Here is a 16,114-nt window from a genome sequence, read left to right on the forward strand (position 1 = left end):
TTTTTTATTTTAAAATTTAATTATTACAATTTTCATTTACATTTTAACAATTTTAACTTCTGCTTTTTACCTACCTTCAGCTCCTCCCCTTCCATTAAGAAATCAAGAAATTTGATATCCTTTATATGAGAAGTCATAAAAAGCATATTTTCATTATATCCCTGTTCAAAAAATATAAGGAAAAAGTGAAACTTCATTTTGTTCTCAATGTTCCAATGTTCTCATTCTGAAACTGAACAGCATTAAACCCAAATTCTTTGAAATTATGGTGGATAATTAAATTGATAAGGTTTCCATAATGAAATAGCATTACTATATTACTATTATTGTATACAGCACTCTCCTGTTATTCTCATTTCACTTTTCATAAATTCATATAAGTATTGTAAGTTTTCTCCCCTTTAAACTGCCCCTTTTTTTCATTTCTTCTACTCCATTGTATTACATTAGAAATTATACACCATAACATTTTTCCAATTTGCCAATTTATGGGTGTCCCATCAGTTTCCAATTCTATGCTATCACAAAAAGAACTGGTACTATAAATATTTTGTATAAATATGTCCTTTTCGTTTTCTGTGATCTCTTTGGTATACAAACCATGTAACAGCACTGGAAGTATGTCTAGTTCCCCAAAATTGTTTGTTCAGTTCAGAGCTCTACCAATAGTGAATTAGTGTGTGTGTGTGTGTGTGTGTGTGTGTGTGTGTGTGTATAAACATTGTCCCCAGCATTGTTCATTGTTGTCTTCCACCATGTTTGCCAATCTTATAGCTGTCAGTTAATTTAATTCACATTTCCCTAGTTATAGATTTAGAACATTTTTATATGTTTAATGAGAGATTTAAGTTTTTCTTTTGAAAACTATTCATACTCTTTCATTATTTATCAAATAGGGAAAAAATCCTATTTTTATACATTTTACTATGCTTCTAATATACTTAAAATGAATATTTTATAGGGAAACTATAACATTTCCCCAATTTCAAAAATTTCTTCTAATTTGGTAGTATTATTTTTGCTTGTGGAATTTTTAAAAAATATAATGTAAATCAGGATTATTGATTTTGTTACTTGTGATCATTTCTTTCTTGAGTTTGAGCATAAACTCTTCTTGTATCCATACACACACACACACACACACACACACACACACACACACACACATATAAAATCTTGGTATATGTTGGTCTATGTCTAGTTTCTTTCATATTGCTTTGCAACATTTCAACAGTTTTTTTTTTTTTGTCAAAAATAATCAATATTAGTTGTAGTAATTTTGTAGTATATCACTTGAGAACTGCTAATTTTGGGCCATTTTTGTCAATTTTTCATAATACCTACTGTTGATGTTTTTGATCCTTTGCCCCACTTGATGAATTCTGTTAGTATTTTTACTAAGCTCTATAAGATATTTTTGATAGGTTAATTGAAATAGCACAGAATAAATGAATTAATTTAGTGAGTAGTTATTTTTATGATAGCAGCTCAGCCAACCTATAAGTAATTAATCTAATTGTTTTGATATTTTTTTGCGTATGGAGTGTTTTTTAACTATTCATATAGTTTCTATGTGTGTCCTGGCAGGTAGATTTCCATATTTTATAGTGTTTGGAGTCACTTTAAATTTAATTTATCATTCTATTCCTTCATGCTGTTATTTTGTTGTTATCAGACAAAAATGTTGATAGTTTATGTGGATTTATTTTAGAATTTTCAACTTTGTTAATGTTATTTTGACATTAGTATTTGGTTGTTTCTCTTAGCTTCTATAAGTATAATAGCATAGTGTGAAGGTGATATTTTTGGTTTTTTGTTGCTTTTTCTTTTTTTTTTTAATTTTCTTATTACTACGGCTATCATTCTAGTTCAATAATGAGTAATAATAGTAGAAATATACATCATTGATGTACTTCTGATCTTATTGGGAATACATATAGTTAATCCTCATTACAGATTACTCTTCCTCTCAGTTTTAGAATGAAGCCTAATCTTAAAAAAATTTCATTTATGTTCAAAAGATATGAACAGATAATTTTTTAAATGTTTTCTTTTTCTCTCCCATGGTTTTTCCTTTTTGTTCTGATTTTTCTCTCCCAACATGATTCATAAGGCAATGAATCTTGAAAGTAAATAAATTACAAAAAGAAGAAAAAAAAAAGATTTTAAAAAGCTTCATTTATCTTTGTGTTTTCTAATATCACATTATGCCAAAAGTCTTTTCTGTTTGTATTAATATTATATTTATTATTTTTTTATGATTTTAATATTGTGTTATTTATTAATATTATATGATTTTAAAAATAAGGTCAATTATCCTTATACTTTTCTTAATACTGAACTAGCCCTTCATTCTTTGTATAAAGCCAACCTGGTTATAATAATGAATGATCTTTTTGATAAAATTGTTGATAGTCAACTTATTAGTAATTTGTTTAAAATTTTTGCATAAAGATCCAATTATTAAATTGCTTTATAGTTTTCTTTCTTCCTTTTTGCTCTTCCTGGCTTAGATACTAAAAGCATGTTTGTGACATAGAAATAATATAAAATGACTTTTTTTCAGTTGTTTGATATAATATTAAATTATTTATTTTATAAATTTAATAGAATTTTATTATAAATCCAATCTGTCCCTGTACATTTTTAGGGATCTCATTTATAGTTTGCTCAATTTCTTTTTACGATAGGTTTATATAAATATTCTATTTCCTCTTGTGTAATTCCAGCCAACTGCTAATCTAACCCTATTAAGACCTTTTACTTGTGCTTCTCTTTCATCCTAGATTTGAAAAAAAAAAAATCTTAGCCCAAACTTTTGTGGGTTATGCCAATTTCAAATTCAATTTGATGCATTACTTTAAAGTTCTTTTGAGGGTAATGTTGGGGGAATTAAACTAAAATGTTTCCTTAATTACAACATCATTTCTCTTCCCCATTTTGGTTTGTTTTAAGAAAAAAAAATCAGGTCGAAAAAAAATGGCATTTTAATGTCATAAAACCCTGTATATGAATCCTGTTTTTGACAGTATACAACAATAAACAAATAGGTTAAATTTCTAAACTTCAGTTGACTTATCTGTCAATATATCAGTAATACATAGCTCAGAGAATTCTGAGATCATGTGGAATGCAAGATTTCTGAGAACAAGGAGTATTTCATTTTTATCTTTATATCACACAATGCCAAAAAATGTTTTACAGATAGAAAACATTTAATAAATATCTGCTACATTGAATTTAGTACATATGAAGGAGCTTACAAAAGTTAAAGTCAAATTTATGGCAAATATCCTTATAGGTATATCAAATCTTACTTTTTTGTCTAATAGCTTTCCATATGGCCCAGCATTCTGGTTACATAATGAGTTTCTGTTAGAATTCTTACAAAATGTTGTCATTAAAATCGATAGAGACAATAATTATCTAATTTAGCATGGTTCAATATGATTGGGGCCAGAACTTGAAACAAGATACAAAGTGGAATTGAGGAAATAATGTTTAAATTCTAGTTTAGAATTGATTTAATCCCACAACAAATAATGGTTTCCCAGTGATATAATGATTGGTGTGTTCTCAGTGTACAGCATATAAGCAAGAAGCTCTCAGGGCCAGATACAGAGCACTCTGGGAAATATAGAAGCCCACAAGTCCACTCTCAGAGGCAAAGTCAGATTCAATCCATCTTCCACCTTTGTGCTGGCTGAAGGCTGAAGAAAGCAGAGGCAATGGACAAGCTGCAAGAGCTCTTGGAACCAAGCAGAGAGATAGGCCTCTAAGAAAACTAACCGGGCTCAAGGAAAAAGTTAAGAAATAAATGTTTGGATTTTATCAGCTGGATGTATCTGAAGTGATTATTACTTGGAACTGAAACTAAGGCTGCCTCCAGAAAACCTCCCCAAGAAACCTGCTCCCAGAGAGAACCAATCTTACATTTTAAAGAAAAGAACACCACAAGTTCCATCCCCAGTATTTTTTTCTGGGTTTATCAAAAACCATACTGCTTGTTTATCTTACCTCTTTCACTGAACTATTTTTTACATTTTTTATCCATTTCCAAATTGTTTCTATGTTTATTTTTTTATATTGTAATTTGAGTTTTTATAATTCCAACCCTTCTTCCTTACCATGGTATTGCTTCTTTTAAAAAATTCATTGTGACATTTGTAAACTTTAACTTTTACAAGGATTTTTTTTCTTGTTTTATAAAATATTTCCTAAACAATTTAGTGAGAATGTCAATTTAGTGCATCTAAGTAGTGCTGTCATAATTTATCGATAAGGGAAACAATCATGTCCTTTAAATTGTCTCGAGGTTTTTGGTTCTTCACTTTTTCTAGAAAAAAAATGTTTTGTAATTATATTTTTATTAGTCCTAATGGTGTTTTGTTATTTGTGTCATTATCAAAATAGTGAAACATCTTTATTAGTTCTCTTGAGAGTAACCCCCTTTACTGTTGCTTTTTGTGAAATCATGATGGCAATTTCTGTATTTCCTTTCAGGTACAGCATATTACATCTCATTGTAATCCCTCACTTGAACTTTATTTGTGACTTTACGTTTTCAATTTGTTTTATGTATGAAATAAATTGCTAGGTTCTATGTTCTAATCCATTTGGTCCTTATCTTCCATTTTGTGGGTGATTTTTTTTATCTTTTAAAATTCTAGATTATAATTATGATGAATATTTCCCTTTAATATATCCTATTTTAATATATATTTTAATCCAGATCTGATGATTGTTTTTCTTGGTTCTACCTTCTCACATAGATTTGAAACACCACCTGATCCTTAAAACCTGTTATAGGAAAAAAATAATTTGCAAAAAAAGATATTAGTTTTTAGCTATTGTTTTGACCTATACATGAATATAAGTATTAGTATATTACCCCACACCTCCTCAATTGGATAGTTCCATGATTGTAGCTTGGTACACTCTTGACTTTTTAACTCCATAGAGATCTACATAGTTCCCTAGGTTGAAAAAGCTAGTAGTGGTCAGCATACAGGGATCTCTTCTAATTGGACTCTATGAATCTTCTATTATAGGAAACATGATATCCTTTTCACATATTCTTTTTCACATATTATTTTCTGTGGCTTCTCATTTTTGGTAGTAATAAAATTTATTTTTGCTTCCATTATGTAATTTTCACTGTCTTATCATGACTGAAGTCCAGGATGTTTAAAATCTTTACTTATCGAAGTCAGCCCTAGATCCTTAAATATGACTTTCATTCATTCATTCATTCATTTATTTTGAATCAGCCATAGGTTTTGGGGAATAATTTTTCCTTGATAACTGCCAGTCCATAAAAACAAGCCCCTTTGCCTATTTAGTGGAGATCCAACTCTTTAGAGTCAAGTTATATGGACTTCATCTTATTTATGTATTTTTCACTCTCTCTAGATAAGTGAGATTCAGGATTGTACTAATGAGTAATTGTCTATTTTTAAATGGCCTTCACCCCAGACCCAAGATGCCATTTCATGAAATATTGATTATTGTCTCTTTCCCCTCCTTATTCACTTTTCTCTAATTTACAATATTTATTCTGATCCTCCTCTGTCTTTATCCCAGTTACCTAAAATCATGGATTAGTTTTCTGCATAAATTATTTTAACATTGAATTATCACTGTTTTTCCTTAAATATCTCCTAGTTGTCTAACATAAGTTTTATTTTTATATTCAGGTTGTATGCCAAGGATCTCATTTATGCTTCATCTCTGATACTTCTCTGTCTTTTTGGCTTTCTCTCTGTGTCTTTCCATCTGTCTCTGTGTTTTTCTCTTTTGATAGTGAAGGTTCTTATCTTTGAAGCTTATAAAGGCATATACATATTTATACATATGTGTACATAAAATGTATAAAAAATATATAATTACATTTCAATATAGTTTTATACATCTAAAATATTATTCTTAGAATGGGCCCATAGGCTTCTCCAGACTATCCAAAGTATCTATCTATGACAAAAAAAGGGTTAAGAATCTCTGTTGTAGAGGGATGTAACCCTGTTGAAACTTTTATTGTATCTTGAAAGAACATGCTCACTTTTACAATATTTTTTGAAATTTTATTGGTAAAAATGAATGTCATTTTATAAAATATTTTCTTTCATTTTATGTCTTGAAATAATATTATGGTGGTATTCATACATGAAATGTCTCCTATTTGGTTATAAAATCCTTTCATGTATCATCTAAACTTGACAATTATATTTATGAGTTAACCTTGAAGTTCTTCACTGATGGAATCTGTGGAATTTTTTGATGTGTATCTTTCCCTCTGGTGCCAGTATATTCAAGAACTTTCTTTTCAAGTTTTCCAAAATGTGGTATAAAGGCTCTTCATTTTGTAATCTTCTGTTTATGATAACTTTAATATTGTCTTGGAAAGCTATTGTTTCTTTTTCTTTTTTTTATATCTTTTTATTTACAAGTTATATTCATGGGTAATTTTACAGCATTGACAATTGCCAAAACTTTTGTTCCAATTTTTCTCCTCCTTCCCCCCACCCCCTCCCCTAGATGGCAGGATGACCAGTAGATGTTAAATATATTAAAGTATAAATTAGATAAACAATAAGTATACATGACCAAACCGTTATTTTGCTGTACAAAAAAAAAAAAAAAAAAAAAAAAGCAGACTCTGAAATATTATACAATTAGCCTTTGAAGGAAATCCAAAATGCAGGCAGGCAAAAATATAGGGATTGGGAATTCAATGTAATGGTTCTTAGTTATCTCCCAGAGTTCTTTCACTGGGTGTAGCTGGTTTAGTTCATTACTTCTCCATTGTAACTGATTTGGTTCATCTCATTGCTGAAGATGGCCAGGTCCATCAGAATTGATCATCATTTAGTATTGTTGTTGAAGTATATAATGATTTCCTGGCCCTGCTCGTTTCACTCAGCATCAGTTCATGTAAGTCTCTCCAGGCCTTTCTGAAATCATCCTGTTGGTCATTTCTTACTGAACAATAATATTCCATAATATTCATATACCACAATTTATTCAGCCATTCTCCAATTGATGAGCATCTACTCATTTTCCAGTTTCTGGTCACTACAAAGAGGGCTGCCACAAATATCCATGCACATACAGGTACCATTCCCTTCTTTATGATATCTTTGGGATATAAGCTCAGTAGTAACACTGCTGGTTCAAAAGGTATGCACAGTTTGATAACTTTTTGAGCATAGTTCCAAATTGCTCTCCAGAATGGTGGGATGTATTCACAATTTCACCAACAATGTATCAGTGTCCCTGTTTTCCCACATCCTCTCCAACATTCCACATTATCTCTCCCTGTCATTCTAGCCAGTCTAACAGGTGTGTAGTGGTATCTCAGAGTAGTCTTAATTTGCATTTCTCTGATTAATAATGACTTGGAGCATCTTTTCATATGGCTAGAAATAGTTTCGATTTATTTGTCTGAGAATTGTCTGTTCATATCCTTTGATCATTTATCAATTGGAAAATGGCTTGATTTCTTGAAAATTAGAGAAATTCTCTACATATTTTGGAAACAAGTCCTTTATCAGAATCTTTGACTATAAAAATGTTTTCCAAGTTTATTGCTTCCCTTCTAATTTTGTCTGCATTAGTTTTGTTTGTACAAAAACTTTTCAATTGCTTTAATCAAAATTTTCTATTTTCTGATCAGTAATTATCTTTGGTCTTCTTTGGTCATAAATTCCTTCCTCTTCCACAAGTCTGAGAGGTAAACTATCCTGTGTTTCTCTAATTTATTTATAATCTCATTCTGTATACCTAGGTCATGAACCCATTTTGACCATATCTTGGTGTATGGTGTTAAGTGTGGGTCGATGCTTAATTTCTGCCATACTAGTTTCCAATTCTCCCAGCAATTTTTGTCAAACAGTAAGTTCTTATCCCAAAAGCTGGGGTCTCTGGGTTTGTCAAACACTAGATTGCTACAGTTATTGACTGTTTTGTCCTTTGAACCTAACCTATTCCACTGATCAACTAATCTATTTCTTAGCCAATATCAAATTGTTTTGGTACCTTCTGCTCTATAATATAATTTTTGATCTGGTACAGCTAGGCCACCTTCATTTGATTTTTTTTCATTAATTCCCTTGAAATTGTTGACTTTTTGGTTTTTTCCATATGGACTTTGTTGTTATTTTTTTCTAGGTCATTAAAATAGTTTTTTGGGAGTCTGATTGGTATAGCACTAAACAAATAGATTAGGATAGTATTGTCATCTTTATTATATTATCTTGCCCAATCCAAAACCATTTAATTTTTTTCCAATTGGTTAGATCAGACTTAATTTGTGTGAAAAGTATTTTGTAGTTTTGCTCATAAAGTCTCTGATTTTCCCTTGGCAGATAGATTACTAAGTATTTTATACTATCAGTTGTTACTTTAAATGGACTTTCTCTCTGTAACTCTGACTGTTGGATTTTGTTAGTGATATATAAGAATGCTGATGATTTATGTGGGTTTATTTTGTATCCTGCAACTTCGCTAAAGTTGTGGATTATTTCTAATAACTTTTTAGTAGAACCTCTGGGGTTCTCTAAGTATACCATCATTACCATCATATTTTTTTTTTGCCACTATCATCATTACTTTCTTTTTTTTTTTAATTTTATTTTATTTAATAATAACTTTGTATTGACAAATCCATGCCAGGGTAATTTTTTACAACATTATCCCTTGCACTCGCTTATGTTTCGTTTTATCCCCTCCCTCCCTCTACGCCCCCCCAAGATGGCAAGCAGTCCTATATATGTTAAATATGTTGCAGTATATCCTAGATATAATACATATTTGCATAACCAAACAGTTCTCCTGTTGCATAGGGAGAATTGGATTCAGAATGTAAAAATAACTTGGGAAGAAAATCAAAAATGCAAATAGTTCACATTCGTTTCCCAGTGTTCCTTCTTTGCGTGTAGCTGTTTCTGTCCATCATTTATCCATTGAAACTCAGTTAGGTCTCTTTGTCATAGAAATCCACTTCCATCAGAATACATCCTCATACAATATCGTTGTTGAAGTGTATAATGATCTCCTGGCTCTGCTCATCTCACTTAGTATCAGTCCATGTAGGTCTCTCCAAGCCTCTCTGTATTCATCCTGTTGGTCATTTCTTACAGAACAATAATATTCCATAACATTCATATACCACAATTTACCCAGCCATTCTCCAATTGATGGGCATCCATTCATTTTCCAGTTTCTAGCCACTACAAACAGGGCTGCTACAAACATTTTGGCACATACAGGTCCCTTTCCTTTTTTTAGTATCTCTTTGGGGTATAAGCCCAATAGAAACACTGCTGGATCAAAGGGTATGCACAGTTTGATAACTTTTTGGGCATAATTCCAGATTGCCCTCCAGAATGGTTGGATTCGTTCACAACTCCACCAACAATGCATCAGTGTCCCTGTTTTCCCGCATCCCCTCCAACATTCATCATTATTTTTTCCTGTCATCTTAGCCAATCTGACAGGTGTGTAGTGATATCTCAGAGTTGTCTTAATTTGCATTTCTCTGATCAATAGTGATTTGGAATACTCTTTCATATGAGTGGTAATAGTTTCAATTTCATCATCTGAAAATTGTCTGTTCATATCCTTTGACCATTTATCAATTGGAGAATGGCTTGATTTTTTATAAATTTGAGTCAGTTCTCTATATATTTTGGAAATGAGGCCTTTATCAGAACCTTTAATTGTAAAGATGTTTTCCCAGTTTGTTGCTTCCCTACTAATCTTGTTTGCATTCGTTCTGTTTGTACAAAGGCTTTTTAATTTGATATAATCAAAATTTTCTATTTTGTGATCAGTAATGATCTCTAGTTCATCTTTGGTCACAAATTTCTTTCTCCTCCACAAGTCTGAGAGATAAACTATCCTATGTTCCTCCAATTTATTTATAATCTCGTTCTTTATGCCTAGATCATGGACCCATTTTGATCTTATCTTGGTAGATGGTGTTAAGTGTGGGTCCTTGCCTAATTTCTGCCATACTAATTTCCAGTTATCCCAGCAGTTTTTATCAAATAATGAAATCTTATCCCAAAAGTTAGAATCTTTGGGTTTGTCAAACACTAGATTGCTATAGTTGACTATTCTGTCTTGTGAACCTAACCTTTTCCACTGATCAACTAATCTATTTCTTAGCCAATACCAAATGGTTTTGGTGACTGCTGCTTTATAATATAATTTTAGATCAGGTACAGCTAGGCCACCTTCATTTGATTTTTTTTTTCATTAATTCCCTTGAGATTCTCGACTTTTTATTGTTCCATATGAATTTTGTTGTTATTTTTTTCTAAATCATTAAAATATTTTCTTGGAAGTCTGATTGGTATAGCACTAAATAAATAGATTAGTTTAGGGAGTATTGTCATCTTTATTATATTTGCTCGGCCTATCCAAGAGCACTTAATATTTTTCCAATTATTTAAGTCTGACTTTATTTGTGTGGAAACTTTTTTGTAATTTTGCTCAAATAATTCCTGACTTTCCTTTGGTAGATAGATTCCCAAATATTTTATGCTATCAACAGTTATTTTGAATGGAATTTCTCTTTGTATTACTTGCTCTTGGATTTTGTTGGTGGTGTATAAAAATGCTGAGGATTTATGGGGATTTATTTTGTATCCTGCTACTTTGCTAAAATTATGAATTATTTCTAATAGCTTTTTAGTAGAATCTCTGGGGTTCTCTAGGTATACCGTCATATCATCTGCAAAGAGTGATAGTTTGGTTTCCTCATTGCCTACTCTAATTCCTTTAATCTCTTTCTCGACTCTTATTGCAAAGGCTAGTGTTTCTAATACAATATTGAATAATAATGGTGATAGTGGACAACCTTGCTTCACTCCAGATCTTACTGGGAAAGGTTCCAGTTTTTCCCCATTGCATATGATGCTTACTGAAGGTTTTAAATATATGCTCCTGACTATTTTAAGGAAAAGTCCTTTTATTCCTATGCTCTCAAGTGTTTTTATTAGGAATGGCTGTTGGATTTTATCAAATGCCTTTTCTGCATCTATTGAGATGATCATATGGTTTTTGTTTGGTTGATTATTGATATAGTCAATTATGTTAATAGTTTTCCTAATATTGAACCAACCCTGCATTCCTGGTATAAATCCTACTTGGTCATAATGTATTATCCTGGGGATGATTTTCTGTAATCTTTTTGCTAATATTTTATTTAAGATTTTAGCATCAATATTCATTAGGGAGATTGGTCTATAATTTTCTTTCTCTGTTTTCAGCCTACCTTGTTTAGGTATCAGTACCATGTCTGTGTCATAAAAGGAGTTTGGTAGGACTCCTTCAATCCCTACTTTTTCAAATAGTTTATTTAGCATTGGAGTTAATTGATCTTTAAATATTTGATAGAATTCAGATGTAAATCCATCTGGTTCTGGGGATTTTTTCTTAGGGAGTTGGTTGATAGTTTGTTCTATTTCTTTTTCTGAGATGGGAGTGTTTAGGATATTTACTTCTTCCTCTGTTAGTTTAGGCAAGCTATATTTTTGGAGGTATTCTTCTATTTCATTTAAGTTGTCGAATTTATTGGCGTAAAGTTGGGCAAAGTAACTCCTAATTATGGCTCTAATTTCCTCTTCGTTATTAGTGAGTTCTCCCTTTTCATTTTTTAAGACTAACAATTTGATTTTCCTCTTTCCTTTTTTTTAAATCAGATTTACTAAGGCTTTGTCTATTTTGTTGGTTTTTTCATAGAACCAACTCTTAGTTTTATTAATTAATTCAATAGTTTTTTTTTTTTACTTTCAATTTTATTGATCTCTCCTTTTATTTTTAGAATTTCAAGTTTAGTGTTTGACTGGGGATTTTTAATTTGTTCCTTTTCTAGCATTTTTAGTTGCAAGCCCAATTCATTGACCTTCTCTTTCTCTATTTTATACAAATAGGCCTCTAGAGATATGAGATTTCCCCTTATTACCGCTTTAGCTACATCCCATACATTTTGGTATGATGTCTCATTATTATCATTTTCTTGGATGAAGTTATTAATTATGTCTATAATTTGCTGTTTCACCCAATCATTCTTTAGTATGAGATTATTTAGTTTCCAATTATTTTTTGGTCTACTTTCCCCTGGCTTTTTATTAAATGTAATTTCCAATGCATCGTGGTCTGAAAAGGATGCATTTACTATTTCTGCCTTACTGCATTTGAGTTTGAGGTTTTTATGTCCTAATATATGGTCAATTTTTGTATAAGTTCCATGAACTGCTGAAAAGAAGGTGTACTCCTTTCTGTCCCCATTACATTTTCTCGAGAGATCTATCATATCTAATTTTTCTAGTATTCTATTTATCTCTTTGACTTCTTTCTTATTTATTTTGTGGTTTGATTTATCTAATTCTGAGAGTGCAAGGTTGAGATCTCCCACTATTATAGTTTTACTGTCTATTTCTACTTGCAGCTCTCTTAATTTCTCTTTTAAGAATTTAGATGTTACACCACTTGGTGCATATATGTTTAATATAGATACTACTTCATTATTCATTCTACCCTTTAGCAAGATATAGTGCCCTTCCTTATCTCTTTTGATTAGATCAATTTTTGCTTTAGCTTGATCTGAGATCAGGATGGCTACCCCCGCTTTTTTAACTTCACCTGAAGCATAGTAGATTTTGCTCCAACCTTTTACCTTTAACCTGCATGTATCTCCCCGCTTCAGGTGTGTTTCCTGTAAACAACATATTGTAGGATTCTGGCTTTTAATCCATTCTGCTAACCGCTTCCTCTTTATGGAGGAGTTTACCCCATTCACATTTACGGTTAAAATGACCATTTCTGTATTACTTGCCATCTTGTTAATCCCGGTTTATGCTTTTCTCTCTTCTTACCCCCTCACCCCCCTTCCCAGTATTAAGCTTGTGAACACCACTTGCTTCTCACAGCCCTCCCTTTTTTAGTATCCCTCCCCCGCTTAGAGTTCCTCCCCCTATCTTACCCCTTTCCCTCCCAATTACCGTATTCCCTTCCGCTTAGCTTATTCCTTCCCTTTTCACTTTTCCCTTCTCACTTTTCAATGAGGTGGGAGAAGTTTCACCATAGATTGAATATGTCTAAAATTTTTCTCTTAAAGCCAATTCTAAAAGCAGTAAAATACTCACTATATTCATCCCTCTCCATTCTTTCTCTCAGATATAATAGGTTTTCTTTGCCTCTTCATGAAATGTAGTACCCCCACTTTCCCCTTTTTCTGGTACAATGTCCTTTCCATATCTAGTTTCTAGAACAAGGTATATCTGTATTCTTTATACATCTTTATAGCCGAAATATAGTTCTCAAGATTAATCTTTACCTTTTTAGATTTCTCTTGAGTTCTGTACTTGTAGATCAAATTTTTTGTTAAGTTCTGGTTTTTCATCAAAAATAGGTGAAATTCACTTACTTCGTTGAATGTCCATCTTCTTCCCTGGAAAAAGATGCTCAATCTCGCTGGGTAAGTTATTTTTGGTTGCATCCCAAGTTCCTTAGCCTTTCGGAATATCATATTCTAGGCCCTTCGATCCTTTAATGTGGATGCTGCCAGATCCTGGGTGATCCTTATTGTGGCTCCTCGATACTTGAATTGGGTTTTTCTAGCTGTTTGCAGTATTTTTTCCTTCTTCTGAGGGTTCTGGCATTTGGCCACTATATTCCTTGGTGTTTTGATTTTAGGATCCCTTTCAGTAGGGGATCAATGAATTCTTTCAATGTCTATTTTACCCTCTGTTTCTATGACTTCTGGGCAGTTCTCTTTGATAATTTCCTGGAAAATAGTGTCCAGGCTCTTTTTTTCATCATACTTTTCTGGGAGTCCGATGATTCTTAGGTTGTCTCTCCTGGATCTGTTTTCCAGGTCTGTTGTCTTCCCCAGAAGGTATTTCACATTCTTTTCCATTGTTTGATTTTTTTGGATTTGCTTGACTGATTCTTCTTGTCTCCTCAAGTCATTCAATTCCAATTGTTCGACCCTGATTTTCAGTGAAGTATTTTCTTCACTCACTTTTTTAAGATCTTTTTCTAATTGTCCAATTGAATTCTTTTGTTCTGTGGAATTTTTTTCCATTTCGCCAATTTTGTTTTCCAGTTCACCAATCCTATTTTTCAAGGATTTGGTTTCTTTATCCACTCTCTCTTTAACTGACTTCTCCAGGCTCTTTTGCAAAGCCTCCCTCTCCTTTTGCCAAGTCTCCCTCTCCTTTTGCAAAGCCTCCCTCTCCTTTTCCCATTTTTCTTTTAGTTCTCTTGTGAGAGCCTTTTTAATTTCCTCCATGAGATTCATCTGTGCTGAGGAACATATGATCTCCTCCTTTGGGGATTCACCTGGAGACTGTTTGTTTTTAGTCTCCTCAGGATTTGGAGTCTGCTCTTTATCTGTATAGAAGCTGTCAAGGGTTAAAGTCTTTTTCAGTTTCTTGCTCATTCTGTCTAATAATCAAAGACAAACTATCAAAGAACCAGAAGGAAAAAACCCTTGAATGGAGGCTGCTTTCTTTGGGAAAGGGGTAGGGTAGCCATGAGGCACGGGTCCTATTGTGCTGCGCCTGTGCTCTGAGATCCAAGAGCGTGCTGAGACACTGTGGGGGAGGGATGGCCAGGTCCCGAGAGATTCCAGCTGTTTGGGGTTGTTTTCTTCACCGTCAGTGTTTTTAGCTTCTCTGCTGGGCTGCTGACTTTCTGCCGGAACAAAGTATCTAATCCTGTAGCAAAGCTCTCCCCGCAGAGACGGCTGCGATCACGCCCCACCCCCTCTCCACTCCGCTCAGCTCTGAGCCGCCCTCCGCGCTCTCGCTGCCGCCGCTGCCCACAACCTGCCTCCGATCCAACAACCGTCCCCTCCCTCGCGCAAAAACAGACCCTTCCTGATGAGTCTCAAGGATGGTCCCTCCCGGCAACCAATTGTATGGTTCCCTTCAGTCGAGCATCAACCCAGAGGCATGAAATGAAATGGATAGTGAGAGAAAAACGCGGAGGTCACACAGCAGAGCGCCTCCTCTCCGCCATCCTGGCTGGAAGTCCCCTCTCATCCAGTATACCATCATATCATCAGCAAAGATAATTTTGTTTCCTCATGGCCTACTCTAATTCTTTTAATCTCTTTCTCAACTCTTATTGCCAAAGCTATCATTTCTAATATTATATTGAATAGTAATGGTGATAGTGGGCAACCTTGTTTCACTCCTGATCTTATTGGGAATGGGTGCAGTTTTTCCTCATTACATATAATGCTTACTGATTGTAAAAGCTATTGTTTCAAAGAAAAGATTACTTGCTTTTGGTGACAGAGATCTCAGAAGTTGTTGTCTTTGAATTTTGATCTCCTATTTAATGTTTTGTATTTGAATGGGTCACTCTATTTTCATTGTCCTATGTTTTATGAATATTTTCTTTTGCCTTTTATAAGAAACTAATTATTTGATTTTTTTAGTTTGTTTTGTTTATCTTCTATATTATACTCTATACATTTTGTGTGATTATGATTTTTTTAATTTTTGGGAAAAAATAAGAACATGCATTTTTGTGCTCTTTTAGACATTTCCCTTTTCATCTTTTGATCCAAATTATTTTATTCATTGTTCTGTTATTCCCTTAAAATCAAAATAAATACTTTTCTTGATTCTTTGTAGCTTTTCAACAAGTTTTTCCTTTTCTCATTTTGAAAACATGTTCCTTTCCCTTCTTTTTTGTCATTTTCCATTTTTTTTGCTATTTTAACTGATGAAGTAGTACTGAATTTAAGCAACCATGAGAAAAGAAAAAGTGGAAAGAGAAATGACCAAAGCAGCAAGATTCTAAATTAAACAAAACAGTAATGAGATTAATCATGCAAATAAAGGGTAATCTTAACAAAGAAAAATTATGGGGCAACTAAGTACCACAGTGGATAGAGCACCAGCCCTGAAGTCAGGAGGATTGGAGTTCAAATGTGACCCCAGACACTTAACACTACCTAAATGTGTCACATTTAATCCCAATTGTCTCAAAAAAAGAAAAAGAAAGAAAATTAGTCAGTTCATATTCAGAGTTTGACACAAAGAATTTAAGAAAGAGAGCAATAAGATTATTCAGTTCTTTCTTATATAACTAA

Source organism: Antechinus flavipes, chromosome 6, assembly GCF_016432865.1.
Source record: "Antechinus flavipes isolate AdamAnt ecotype Samford, QLD, Australia chromosome 6, AdamAnt_v2, whole genome shotgun sequence".
In the NCBI taxonomy this organism is placed as follows: domain Eukaryota; kingdom Metazoa; phylum Chordata; class Mammalia; order Dasyuromorphia; family Dasyuridae; genus Antechinus; species Antechinus flavipes.